Source organism: Dermacentor albipictus, chromosome 2 (assembly GCF_038994185.2).
Source record: "Dermacentor albipictus isolate Rhodes 1998 colony chromosome 2, USDA_Dalb.pri_finalv2, whole genome shotgun sequence".
Lineage (NCBI taxonomy): Eukaryota > Metazoa > Arthropoda > Arachnida > Ixodida > Ixodidae > Dermacentor > Dermacentor albipictus.
The window spans coordinates 65,028,945-65,042,569 of NC_091822.1; the positions used below are offsets into that span (position 1 = coordinate 65,028,945).

A 13,625-nucleotide genomic window follows, 5' to 3' on the forward strand; every position below is an offset into this window, starting at 1 on the left:
GGCATCGACGTACGGCCTCTACATCTTGCGCCAATCGGGCTGCAACGGAAGCGGGGCATGTAAAATGGGGGGGGGAGGGGGGAGGGAGATAAACGGGCTCTCCGCACGAACGCGTCCGCTCGTTCATTCCCTCCTGCGCCCATATTACTCGTTGTCCAATGGATCTGCAGCTCAATTCCCTTAACTGTTGCTTCTTCGTGGGTGGCGATTACAAGCGCGTGCGCATCAGTCTTTCCCGTACGGCGTCCTGCGAATCCGTGCACATGTGTAAAGGGCTGCGATGCTCGGGGCGACCATTTCTGACTGCGTGTACTGGTTATGGTTCTGTGTGACGTACTAAAGGGGTTTGAGTTGTCATGGCTGGAGTTTTTGCTGTCGTTGAGGAGGACGGAGCACGCTGTGGGATGCTTGCGTGCGTTTTTGAGTCCACAGTCAGCCTGCGAGAGCAGTTGTGTATTTCTAAAAAAATTCGTTTCACGAATGTCACCTTACTGCAACATTTTCACTGTTATTCTAAGCTGAGGCTTAGCAGGAATGAGGAGTTAAGGAACATACAGTATGATTGCAGCAGTGGGTGCACCGTTCCCCTACGGATTAAATACTGATATTTATTTTGAAAAGTGTTAAAATTGTTGTCTGTAGATACACAGCGCGACCATTTCGTTTGCTGGATAGATGTGTTTCTTTTATAGCGCATGTACCCAGCATGCGCAATTGCTATGCGTGGTCCTATCACGGCATTACTTTGCGTGTTCTTTTAATGCGATAATGTTAAAGCATCCATCACGCAGGAAAGCCGGTATTGGCGTCGGTGGCCGATAGAGAAAAATCGTCCCGAACGACGCAACCCGAACCACGCAGACCCACCGCGTGGTGCATGGGCGTAACTGAACTGATTTATTTCTTAAAGTGAAATGCGTCAGCGGATTCGTACAAGGACAACAAGCTCGAACAAGGGCGATAAAACAAGGACGAACAAGCATGTGCTTGCTGAAGTAAAGCTACGGAAACGATGGAGCACGTTTTTATCAGAATGGGAAGATATCTGCCCTGTGGTCGATTTACGCACCTCAGGCCTCCTTGAAGCCTTTGTGTTTAGCGACAGCAAGGCTAAAGCAAACATGTCATCAATAGAGATTAGTAAGAGGCGTTTAGATTGGTAGAAGAAAAGTAGGGAAACGACAAATAGCGGAGGCGTACAAAAACGAAGTTCGCAATAGAGGTTCACGGAGTTTGGTGATGGGAGTTTTTGGCGTTTTTTTAAAAAATAAAGGTAGGACATTAGGCAATATCGCACAAAGTTTCTCTGTGAGTTAGATCTGCAGTATTAAAAAAACTCTGACAGTGTTTTTCAGAGTTTTTCAGAGGAACTATAATATGGATAGAATTGAACAGGCTCTCAGGAACAGAGGAAGCCTAAAAACAGTGAAGAAGAAACTAGGAATAGGCAAGAATCAGATGTGTGCGTTAAGACACAAAGACGGCAATATCGTTACTAATATGGATGAGATAGTTCAAGTGGCTGAGGAGTTCTACAGAGATTTATACAGTACCAGTGGCACCCACGACGATAGTGGAAGAGAGAATAGCCTAGAGGAATTCGAAATCCCACAGGTAACGCCAGAAGACGTAAAGAAAGACTTAGGAGTTATGCAAAGGGGAAAGGCAGCTGGGGAGGATCAGGTAACAGCAGATTTGTTGAAGGATGGTGGTCAGATTGTTCTAGAGAAACTGGCCACCCTGTATACGCAATGCCTCATAACCTCGAGCGTACCGTAATCTTGGAAGAAAGCTAACATAACCCTAATCCATAAGAAAGGGGACTCCAAAGACTTGAAAAATTATTGACCGATCAGCTTACTGTCCGTTGCCTACAAAGTATTTACTAAGGTAATCGCAAATAGAATCAGGAACACCTCAGACTTCTGTCAACCAAAGGACCAGGCAGGATTCCGTAATGGCTACACAACAATAGACCATATTCACACTATCAATCATGTGATAGAGAAATGTGCAGAATCTAACCAACCCTTATATATAGCTTTCATTGATTACGAGAAAGCGTTTGATTCAGTCTAAACCTCAGCAGTCATGGAGGCATTACGGAATCAGGGTGTAGATGAGCCATATGTAAAAATACTGGAAGATATCTATAGCGGCTCCACAGCCACCGTTGTCCTCCAAAAAGAAAGCAACAAAATCCCAATACAGAAAGGCGTCAGACAGGGAGATACGATCTCTCCAATGCTACTCACAGCATGTTTACAGGAGGCATTCAGAGACCTGGAGTGGGAAGAATTGGGGATAAAATTTGATGGAGAATACCTTAGCAACTTGCGATTCGCTGATGATATTGCCTTGCTTAGTAACTCAGGAGACCAATTGCAATGCATGCTCACTGACCTGGAGAGACAAAGCAGAAGAGTGGGTTTGAAAATTAATCTGCAGAAAACTAAAGTAATGTTTAACATTCTCGGAAGAGAACAGCAGTTTACGATAGGTAGCGAGGCACTGGAAGTGGTAAGGGAATACATCTACTTAGGGCAGGTAGTGACCTCGGATCCGAATCATGAGACTGAAATAACCAGAAGAATAAGAATGGGCTGGGGTGCGTTTGGCAGGCATTCTCAAATCATGAACAGCGGGTTGGCACTATCCCTCAAAAGGAAAGTGTATAACAGCTGTGTGTTACCAGTACTCACATATGGGGCAGAAACCTGGAGGCTTACGAAAAGGGTTCTGCTGAAATTGAGGAGGACGCAACGAGCTATGGAAAGAAGAATGATGGGTGTAACGTTAAGGGATAAGAAAAGAGCAGATTGGGTGAGGCAACAAACGCGCGTAAATGACATCTTAGTTGAAATCAAGAAAAAGAAATGGGCATGGGCCGGAAATGTAATGAGGAGGCAAGATAACCGATGGTCATTAAGGGTTACGGACTGGATTCCAAGGGAAGGGAAGCGTAGCAGGGGGCGGCAGAAAGTTAGGTGGGCGGATGACATTAAGATGTTTGCAGGGAATGGCCACAATTAGTACATGGCCGGGGTAGTTGGAGAAGTATGGGAGAGGCCTTTGCCCTGCAGTGAGCGTAACTAGGATGATGATGATGATTATTATTAATAGAAACTAACACACAGAGTACACCCTGCCATCAAACTGTCTGAACCACTATTGTGAATTTTGTTTTTGTTCGCCTCCGTTGCTGGTGCTACTACTACTTTTCTTCCACCAATCTTCCAATCGCCTCTTGCTAATCCCTTGCGGCATGGTTATTTCCGCTCTGCTTTCGCTGAACCCAAGGACTTCAAGGAGGCTAGAGGAGCCTAAATCAACTCCTTTGCAGATTACTTCACATTTTAATAAAACATGTTCCATCATTTCCCTAGTTTTGCCGCAGCAAACACAAACTCCTTCCTTGGTGTACCTCGCTTTGTAATTACGCGTTCTAAGGCATCCTGATCTCGCTTCGAAAAGTAAAAAAACTTACCTTTGAGTTCACATAAATTGTTTCTACCCTGATTTCGTTTTTTCTCTTAGGTAGTTACTCATAGCAGGCTTTTTTTTTTCGATTGCCGCCACCCAGTAAATTGTCTGAGCCTCGAACGTTTGACGTTCTGTGTTCACATTCAAGCTGCGCCACGCCGGTTCGCAAAAGCCAGAGAGATGGGAAGGCTCGCGGCGCGTCCTTTATTCCTCGCCCAATAAAAAGGTATATTGACCCTTTTCGCGGTGATCCCGTAAGTGCCGCCATGTTTGATCACGTGGTGACGCGTCCATTGCTTGCCTCAGTTGCCTCCGTTGCCTCCGTGTTTACAATAGGTGTGTATGACGCCGGTGCGACTTAGCAAACCTCTGATTCGGGAGATATCGCTGACGGCAACTGTGTGCACGACGCGAAGCTTTGGCCACAGCTTCAGAGAATATGCAAAAGCGCTTTCGGAGCTGAATAAAATATATCCGAACGGTGAGAGCAGCGCTAATGCTGCTCATTTTAAAAGCGGGGATAAATATGTGTTCCAAGCTATCCAAACGTCCTGCTCATGAATTGAATCAAAATTACTGTGTTTTGCTCTTCGTTCTTTATTTGGCGAATATATTGAAGCAGCGGCTCGTCATATTTCTGACTCAGTAAATTTCCTCCGTGCAGTCACTATCGAATTATTTTCTGCCTCGTCGCTCGCGGGTGTGGTCACTTCTAAGAGAGTTGTTCTTGCTGCACGCAAAGCCTGAAACGTGGCTGTTTTGTACATTATAATGGCGATGTATTATCGGTAGTAACTCGCTTACTCTTGTCGACCGTCACAAAACATTCAACTTCGACCGCTATCGCCCATGGAGCTAACTAACACCGACCGTGCGCTGTCGGTTTAGTCCGTCATTCATTATACGTATATGGTGCACATATATTAAAGTTTGCGCCCGTTCACTTATTGAAACGTTGGCGGTGTAGTGAGCGTAAGTTGCCGTGCCAGTTGCGGTAGATGGGGGTAGATGCTGTGCGCGAAACTTCCAACGAGAGGAAGCGGCGCTACTCCCTTTGTCATTGTTTACCGAACGGCACTCACCCTTGCCGACGTACCGGGCCTGAAGTGTTTTCTTTGAACGTTAGCGATACAACGCTTGCGGATGAGCAAATTTCTATATCCTCGGCGAAAGCCATCTCGAAGTGCCGGTAAGACGTACCGACATTTGCAGTAGCGGTCCGTGAACTTGGCCACACCGATTCATCCCATTGCTTATTATGTCAGCTACCATATTTGCGGCAAACTACTGCACACTTCTTCAATCCACACAATCCAATCCACCATAAATGTAACAGTGTGTTAGCGAAAACTCAGTTGCATTTCCGACGCCTGATCGCACATAAGCAAGGTGGAATTGCCAATGGTTTCGTATTCGTGTGCTGTCACTGAGGCGACCTGCGGCATGCTGCCGAAAGCGCTATCTCGTTTCTCTACACTCTTAAACAAGTGTACACCCTTTGGGGTGTATATTTTCCACACAACAATAATCGCCATCTGTCTTGCTTGCGTTTCCTATCTTGAAAACGCTGCGCTCGCTACTTTCATGTCAAGAATGCTATGCCTCGCTGATAACGCGCATGCCGTTCGAGGCTTGCAAGTACCGGGCTCGCAGCGTTAAAGAAAGGAAATGCGGACAAGGCAGATGGCGATCATCGTTGTGTGGCAAGATACGACCCAAAGGGTGTAATTTTGCTTAAGAGTGTAGAACTAATTGCTCCGCGAAAATGGACAATAGCTTTAGTAGTTTCACTCTGCACCATTATCGTAGGCGCGCATTAGGGGATTTTGCCTCGTGGAAGGGCTTCAGTAAAATACATCCAAAAAGTATAGCGAGCTAACTTTGCTTTATCGGTACTGGTGCTGCCGTCGCCCAACGCCGATGTTGCGCGTGTTTTCAGCCACCTGAATGTGAAGAAATCGGAGTTAAACAACAGAACCTTCACTGAGATCACAAATGCCATCCTTATTGTACGGGCTGGTATCCGAAGAAATGATAAATGCAGCTCAGTTGCGCGTCGCCCCAGCACGTTGTTCACAACGCCGTTGTGAACAACGTGCTGGGGCGACGCGCAACTGAGCTGCATTTATCATTTCTTCGGATACCAGCCCGTACAATAAGGATGGCATTTGTGATCTCAGTGAAGGTTCTGTTGTTTAACTCCGATTTCTTCACATTCAGGTGGCTGAAAACACGCGCAACATCGGCGTTGGGCGACGGCAGCACCAGTACCGATAAAGCAAAGTTAGCTCGCTATACTTTTTGGCACGGCGGAGGTCTGCGAGGTCAACGATGGCACCAATCCTAGAACCAGGGACCTACGCCAGCGGACAATTACACAGACAAAGGACCCGCGACCATACCGTGATGAAACAGAACATTTTTAGTCTGTAATTTTATCACAACCGGGTAATTCAACCTTATTTCCGGCCGGTGACTGTAGTTCACGGAAGCATCTTCTTTTATTTTTGTTTCGCAATATGTTTCCTCACGATGTCGCATATAGAGCACTTAATAATATGGATAATTTATATCTTTCATCCCATTATGTAGGATAAAAAACACTTTTCTGCCCAGTGTAACTTTTCTTCTACTCTGCTTTACGCAGACGCAATAAGAATTAAAGGGCGTTCTACTCCGGCGACTGCTGCGTACGGCGCGGACGCGCGAGCGCTGCGTTGAAATCGATCTGCGATGCGGACAGTCTAGGCGTTGGGCGCGCCGAGGGCCGATAGCGTCGTGTGCAGTGCAGTGCACCTACAGGCTTGCGCCTCAGCCGCGTTCGCGAAGTGAAACGTCACTGCAACTTTCTTTCTTTGCCCCGCACGGACGGCACCGCCGCTGCCGCGGACGGATGGATGGATGCATGCTTGAGGCTCAACCCTTTGAATCGGGCGGTGGCAGCGCGCGCCACCTAGCCTTGAATGGTACTATATGCATGCATACCTATGTATTTACTCCTTTACTTTTGCGTTGATATTATCCACCACTCAGATAGTCTCTGTTTAGTTATTTCTACCTGTTTAAAGTCTATTTTACTTTCGCTGTCTTTAAAACTCAGAGCTTTGAATAGCTCCCCGTTACATTCAATTGCAGGGTGAAGTTGTTTCCAAGCAAGTATCAGGTGTTCAGCCGTTTCCCCCTCCTCTCCACACGCCCCGCACAACAAATTTATCTCCTGGTATCTGGATCGGTACATTTTAGTCCGCAGTACACCTGTCCTGGCCTCAAACAACAATGAGCTTTCCTTAGAGGTATCGTAAACATTTTCTTTGGCTATTTCTTGCTTAAACGTCATGTATGTATCTAATGCTGATTTGGTTTGCATCTCTGTTTTCCACACACCCCTCTCTGTCTCCTTAACCTTTTTCTTGGCGGATGATTCCTTACCTGTCCCCCCACTGCTGGCCAATTATTTGCTTGACAATTTTCTAGTTCGCTTCCTCCACCTTGTGTCAACATTCCTCGTGTATAAGTGACTGAAAACCTTCCTAGCTCACCGCATTTCCCCCATTTTTCTCAATCGCTCCTCAAATGCTACCTTGCTACTAGCCTCTCTGCCCTCGAAAGAAGACCATCCCAGATCCCCCCGCACCGCAAGATTTGGTGTCTTGCCATGTGCTCCCCGAGTGAGCCTACCCACACCACGTTGCCTAGTTTACAGCTGTTGCCGGGTCTCTGCTCTCATACACAGAAATGCATTGGCAAAAGTCAGTCCTAGAACCATTACCCCCTTCCATATCCCTCGCACTACCTAGTACATATTGTGGTTCCACAGTGCCCTACTCTTCATAATCGCTGCACTTCTGTTACCTTTAGTCGTTAGATATTTTTCGTACTTTGTCAGATACTCAATGTCATTATTTATCCACACCCCAAGATACTTGTATTTATCGACTATCTCCAGCGTGGCCTTCTGTATCTTATGTTTGCCGCAAATGTTATCATTAAAAATCATGACTGCTGATTTTTCTTTGCTACACTTCAGGCCTAATCTGTCTCCTTCTGTACTACATATGTCCATCAATCCCTGCAGATCTTCTGTATTGTCAGCCATTAATACAATATCATCCGCGTACATCAGTGCTGGTAATGACTGTTCAATCAATTTTCCTTGTTTGAAAAATGATAGGTTGAAGCCGAGTCCGCTTTGCTGTATTTTGGCCTCTAAACCTTGTAGGTACAACATAAACATCAAAGGTGACAATGGACACCCCTGCCTAAGCCCCCGCGGAATCATTACAGGCTCCGAAACCTGTTTTTCCCATTGTATAATCACCCGGTTACATTTATAGACATCTTTTAAGAAATTGGTTACTCCATCTTGCACTCCTGATATTTCCAGAATGCCCCACACGCCCTCTTGAAGTACACTTTCATAGGCTTCCTCGATATTCAAAAAAGCCAGCCATAGGGGTCTGTGTTCCTTTTCAGCTATTTCAATGCACTGTGTTAGTGAGAACAGATTGTCTTCTAGCCTCCTATGCTTCCGGAACCCATTTTGTAGCTCTCCAGCGCCCCCTCATCTCTACCCAAGCTTGCTGTCTGTCCTTTATAATCTGCATAACCGAATCTGCATAACGCGGATGTGCGAAGGTTAGCGCCATCTGGTGGTACTTCAAGGAACCCAATGGCTCACGCGGCACGCCCCTCCCGTTGAATGGTTGTGCCCGCGTCACTTGTTGCAGTATCTCTGGCCCAGCCGCGGTATTTTTCGCTTCATGAGCCATGTAATGATTTCGCATTATAGCATGTTTTAAGCTTGCTTCCGATTGCTGGCAGCATTCAGTGAGACTTTAGGAGATTTTAGGTACCAGTATCGCGGGTCTTCAAGGTATTCTTTTTTTTTTCGCCTTGCGGGTTTTTCTTTAATTTCTAGTTGGCAACGCTGATCCTGAATCGTCCACGCGGTCGTCCAGACCATGACAGTGCGAATGGCAATGCGGTTATGCCTTTTTGCAGGGTAGCAAACTGGTTATTTGTCTTCCGGTGACCTCCCTGCCTTTCCCGCCTCTTTTTTCTCTCTCTCTCTCTTGGGCGAAAAATCACAAAGTGGCGAAGCGCTGACAGAGATTTGTTACCGCAATAAATGGCTCCTTCACGCGGACGTTCGGCGCCTGCATGGAACGGAGCGGAATCTCCTGCCGTCGAAAAGCCGCGTCGTTCGCAATGGTCACTCTTCGAAGGCGCTGCGAGCTCTCGAAATACCACAAAAACAAGCATGAAGCGCGCAATATTTTACTGCTGGTTCAATCTGCGGGGTATGTGCCAGGTTGTCGTCGTTGTCTCAAAACATGGCGCCAACTTATATGTCTGCGGTCAAGTTTCTTTCGCCTCACTTTTGCTTTCTCTTTTTTTTATATTTTAGGAGTTTTCTTCTCTTGCATCGAGGCGTCAACTGAGGTGTACCGCGAGGAATGACTCAGCTGTTGGTCTGGCCTAGCTGTGTTTTCTCTCTGCTATTTTCACAACGTGCGTATCGGTGAAGGTTTCCTTTTTTCTATCCTGTCGCCGATTTGTAAGACTGATTTCACAAATTCCAACTTGTGCTATTTTAACTCCACTCGTTGTTGCCAGCTGTCATCACGCTGGGCTTCAGCCACAGGGACGTGGTTATTGCAGTTTACTACTTTATTACGGACACAAAACGCGCCAAACTTCCCAAATTATCTGTTGCTCCTTTTATATTATTTCTTCATATCAAAATTTTCTTTCTCAAAATTAATGTTAGCTTTCTTTCCATTTGTGATTATTTTCGCCGACTCATACTCTAACATTGTAAGTTTTATTTTCATTTTATATTTTTGAAACATACACATTTGTAAAACCGCCTGCGTTTCCGACAACCACCCTTAGTGGGTCAGTCAGTGTGCGAAAATAAAAGAATCCTGTTGCCAGTTTATCGCATAAAAGAAAGAGCTGCTTGAAGCCCCGCTTCTTAAACCCCGCTTTAGATGAAAGGCTTTGGTCTTGTTACACTTGGGGCCTCGGTACTTGGTTTTAGCTTGAAGGGTTTGCTTGTCGCCGTGTGATTTCATTCAAGCAACAAAGCGCATACCATGCATATCCCTCTTTTCCTTACCATTGTTATAGTAATTCTAAATTTCTTGTAGTCCAAATTGTGTCGCGAACCTTATTCTTATTTCCCATATCTGTAATAATTCATTTACCTGGTCTTCTGCATTACACGATAGTCGCATGCTCCAAGTTTTACCCTTTCCATTTTATGACTCGTTCCTGCAATTATCCGCGCGTACGAAAAAAAAAAGGTTTTTTTGCCCATCGCGAACCGCGGATACGTTTCATGTTTGTAATATTATGACGATCATAGTGAGCATCGTGATCATCAATTCACCATCGGCATCGCGGCCAGTGCCCCTGTAGTGGGTGCACGCCAATTGGCGCGAGAACAGCGACGACAGTGAAAATACTTTAAGGCCATCATCACCATCATCATACTCGTCAAAAGAAGCATCGGCAGCAGCCATGGGCGGCGCCTTCAGGAAGGAAATCACGGACCCGCGGACGGGGCTGACGGAGAGAGAGCGGGCCACCATATTGAAGACGTGGAAGCGGTTCCAGGCCGCCCACAAGGACTACGGGGAGCTCATCTTCCTGGCGATGTTCGCGCGCCACCCGGACTACATGGAGCTGTTCCGCCAGTTCCGGGGCAAGACCCTGGCCCAGCTGCCCGGCGAGGCCCAGTTCCGCGCGCATGCGTGCGCCGTCGGCTACCAGCTCAGCTGCATGGTGGACAGCATCAGCGACTCGGTGCTCCTCGAGGCGCTCATCCGCAAGAACGCCATCTCGCACCTCGAGAGGCAGGGCGTCCACCCCTTCCACTTCCAGGTATGCCGGGCTACGCCCGTGTCAGTGGCGGGCTCATGGGGGGACGAACCCTGGGTGGTGCCCACAACGGCTCCCGCACCCTTCACACACGGCGGTAGCTGGAATCGCCTGGGCCGCTATATTGTAGCGATGCCGTATGCCTTATTCTATGCCATTCTTATCATCCACCACACATGGCCGCCTGATCCCGTTGATAATGTGTGCAGACCGTCGCTCTGACCACTGGCCAAGCGCGAAAAGCCTGAAAAAGCATAGGATCGAAAAAGGCATAGCTACAAAATACCGGCCCTGGTTCCAACGCGAGGCCGTTCGTGCGAAGGGAACACACGCGACGTGTCAGCGGCACGCAAAACATGGGAGTTCTAGAACTAGGGTACCTAAGTGGCTTTGCGCACCCAAAGCGCCGTACACCGCTTGTGTTCTTTTGTATGCGTTTTGCGTTCTGTTCTACGTCTGGCGGATAGCGTCCTCCAACTTTCGTTTAAACGTGGGCATAACAAATGCATAGAATATAGTGCACCATAAATAAGAAAGCTATATCAAGCAGAAAAGAAAGAAAATCTCGTTTAAAACAAGACTTCAAAATAAAATCCCGGCTTTGAAAACATGTAAAGAAAGCGACACCTTTTATATCCAATGAGATATTATCTGAAAAAGACAATGCTGAGAAGTATGCAGTGTGTTTACCGTGATTAGTTCGTGTTAGCGGTAAGCGCAAAATGTTATGGGTGGGTAATGACATGTGAGTTGTATTAACGAGAGGTTACACAAAAAAAATGGTTGCACGGAGAAGATTGTTGCATGCCCTGACCAAGGGTGTTGAAAGAAAATGGTTAACGAGGTTATTCATTGCTAGTAGTCTTTGGTAACGGAGGAAAGGGTAGGAATTACTGCGGGACGGACAATAGTTAAAATTCGGACGGCTTGGTTCTGCAAATGTTGTAGCGCAACTAAATGCGTGAGATTAGTATTACTTCATGTTGTTATGTAGGAATGATCATGTCTTCGAATAGATACGTAGTAAACTATGTTAGCACATTCCTAGAAACTGGCCTGGCAAAATGCGTATCGGCATCATCAACAACATAGCGCCCTTGACCATGGACGATTTACACTCGTTCATTTTTTTACGTTTCAACAAATAGAAAAGTTGTATTTTATCGAACATTGTGAAAAATAACGTCCACATACTTCCGTAGTCGAATTCACCAGCGGCTTGAACTGGGGTTTGTCCATTGACATTATGCGACCAGATTACGACGTCGGTGAAGTCGGCAAGGCCAACTGCAGGAAATAAAGAAGGGGAGTGACGTCTGTGGGAGGTGCGGCGCGTACAAGGTGTACATTCTACTGTTATCTCCGGACAGTGCGAGCGCGTGTTGCGTGTGACGCTGGAGCGCCAGGAGAACCCTCTTAAGCGGTGAGAAGCTGTGTGCGTCTCTGCTGATTGTGTCTCCGCTGACCGCTACAAGGGGCCTAACTATAGCCGAACGCCAACATGGATCCGAAACAAATAACCAGGATGCCTTACCTGAACAGAACGGAAAACTTCTATAGTTATTGTAAAGGAAGAGAACTTTCCACGTGGTGCCTGATCTAACAAAGGCCATTGAAGACTTCGACGCGGAATACGCTGTGCAAGAGGCAAACGCGAGGCTGGCCAGATAGCTTTAGGTGGGAGATGCCCACGCTTCACATGAGAGGAAAACCCGATTCTGACTGCTCGCTCGCGTCGAAAACCTGGAGACGCAGGGTGAGCAAGAAGATTCCGTTCATGAAAGACCTTCGTCGGCGAGACCAGCACAGCTGAGAAATGGAAGCGAATGCAAGAGCGCACCTAGACGAAAGATGAATACACAACGGCATACTTCACGGAGAAAAGTCTACTATGAAAGGTACTTGGTCTGGGCATGGAGGATACGAAGGAACAGATCTTGGTAGGTGTGCAGTCCAGGTACATCTGCATCTCGCTCTCTGCAAAAGAGCATAAGCATAAAGACAAAGACTGATTTGCGAGGACTCGAAAGGATATATGAAGCAAGGGTCCAGACCGCTATGCCAAGGAACAAGCGAGGCAATTTTCACGCCCCTACGCCTCTTTTCAAGCATGCAAGCTCGTCACCTTGGGCTAGTTCACGCTCACCAGAGCAAGCCGCTACTGGAGTCCACCATGTAAGCCAGAGCAACATTCGCACAGAATCGCCAATTAAGCGAAATAAAACTGGACAGCTGACGAACCATACGAGTGAAAAGAAAGCTGTTGAAAGCTATACGCAAGATAATGAAAGCTGAAAATGCTACAAGTGTAGAGTTCATGGACACATCTCAAGAAAATGCACAGCAGCAAACACTCTTGGTAACTTCATAGTGGACCACAAGAAAGCGCGTGATCGTGGCCCAGCTATGTTTCTAAAAACGGTGGCAGTCAATGGCTCTCACAAGTTATGGACGATGATCGATCCAGGGAGCTCAGAGTGCATTATGCCTCCTCAAGCAGCAGACCCATGTGAAATCGGCACCTTCAATATATCTGTGCGCTTCATTGGAACCACAAAGGTCGACATAAAGATTGGTGACCGTAGTGTGCAAGCAAGTGAAAGTGATTGTTGCTGACAACAAGGCGTTGCCTGTTGGCATGCTGGTTGGTAGGACCTCGACAGAGCAAGATCACGTAGCGTACCTGCTTAGGGGGACCAGATGAGATTCGCTTGCAAATATATATTACCCGTCTGGAAGATCGACCTGGCGCAGAACAAAACCGCTAAGGAACCGCTTCATGTCAGGGAAACAGTCCGAGCAGTTGTATTGCCGAAGAAAACCGTGTTGGATGAAGGTAGCGACTGGTATAGAAGATGAAGACATGATCATACTTGTGGGACTGATACACGAAGTACTGGTTGTCAATGATGACAGCAAGCGCGAATACCTGCGTGTAATGGTAAGCGTGACGACCAAAAGCTCATGAAGGGAAATTTACTTGCATATGATGAGCTGTTGCGTGAGGACTCATTAGTCCCTGGGAAAGGCACGCCTCAGCAGAAACCCACAGACAACAGCATGGTAAACACAGGGGTGGAATAACAACAAAGAGAGGCCCGGCTGAGACTGCTGAATGAACACCTGGACTGCTTTGCGTTGAATTTGTCATAGCTTGGATATACCTACCAATGTTCTTGAAATGTCCATTCCGGAGGAATCAGGAAGCAACGTAACTAATTGAAGAGATTGTCGAGGAATGGAAGGCTACTGGCTAT

General features: G+C 46.9%; 1 protein-coding gene and 1 pseudogene across 4 annotated transcripts in view; one reads left to right on the forward strand and one right to left on the reverse strand.

The window, feature by feature from the left end:
- Window positions 1-5,807: 5,807 nt before the first annotated feature.
- LOC135903271 (uncharacterized) lies at window positions 5,808-8,029 on the reverse strand (annotated as a pseudogene).
- A 1,800-nt stretch (window positions 8,030-9,829) lies between these two features.
- The window catches only part of LOC135903233 (uncharacterized), a 41,071-nt gene continuing 37,275 nt past the window's right edge, over window positions 9,830-13,625 (forward strand). For 3 of the 4 annotated variants that reach the window (XR_011512040.1, XR_011512038.1, XR_011512039.1), the window contains exon 1: window positions 9,830-10,371. The gene's annotated coding sequence lies outside the window, so the exon portion shown is untranslated. The remainder of the gene's footprint in view (window positions 10,372-13,625) is intronic. The other variant, XR_011512041.1, reaches the window with a different exon arrangement.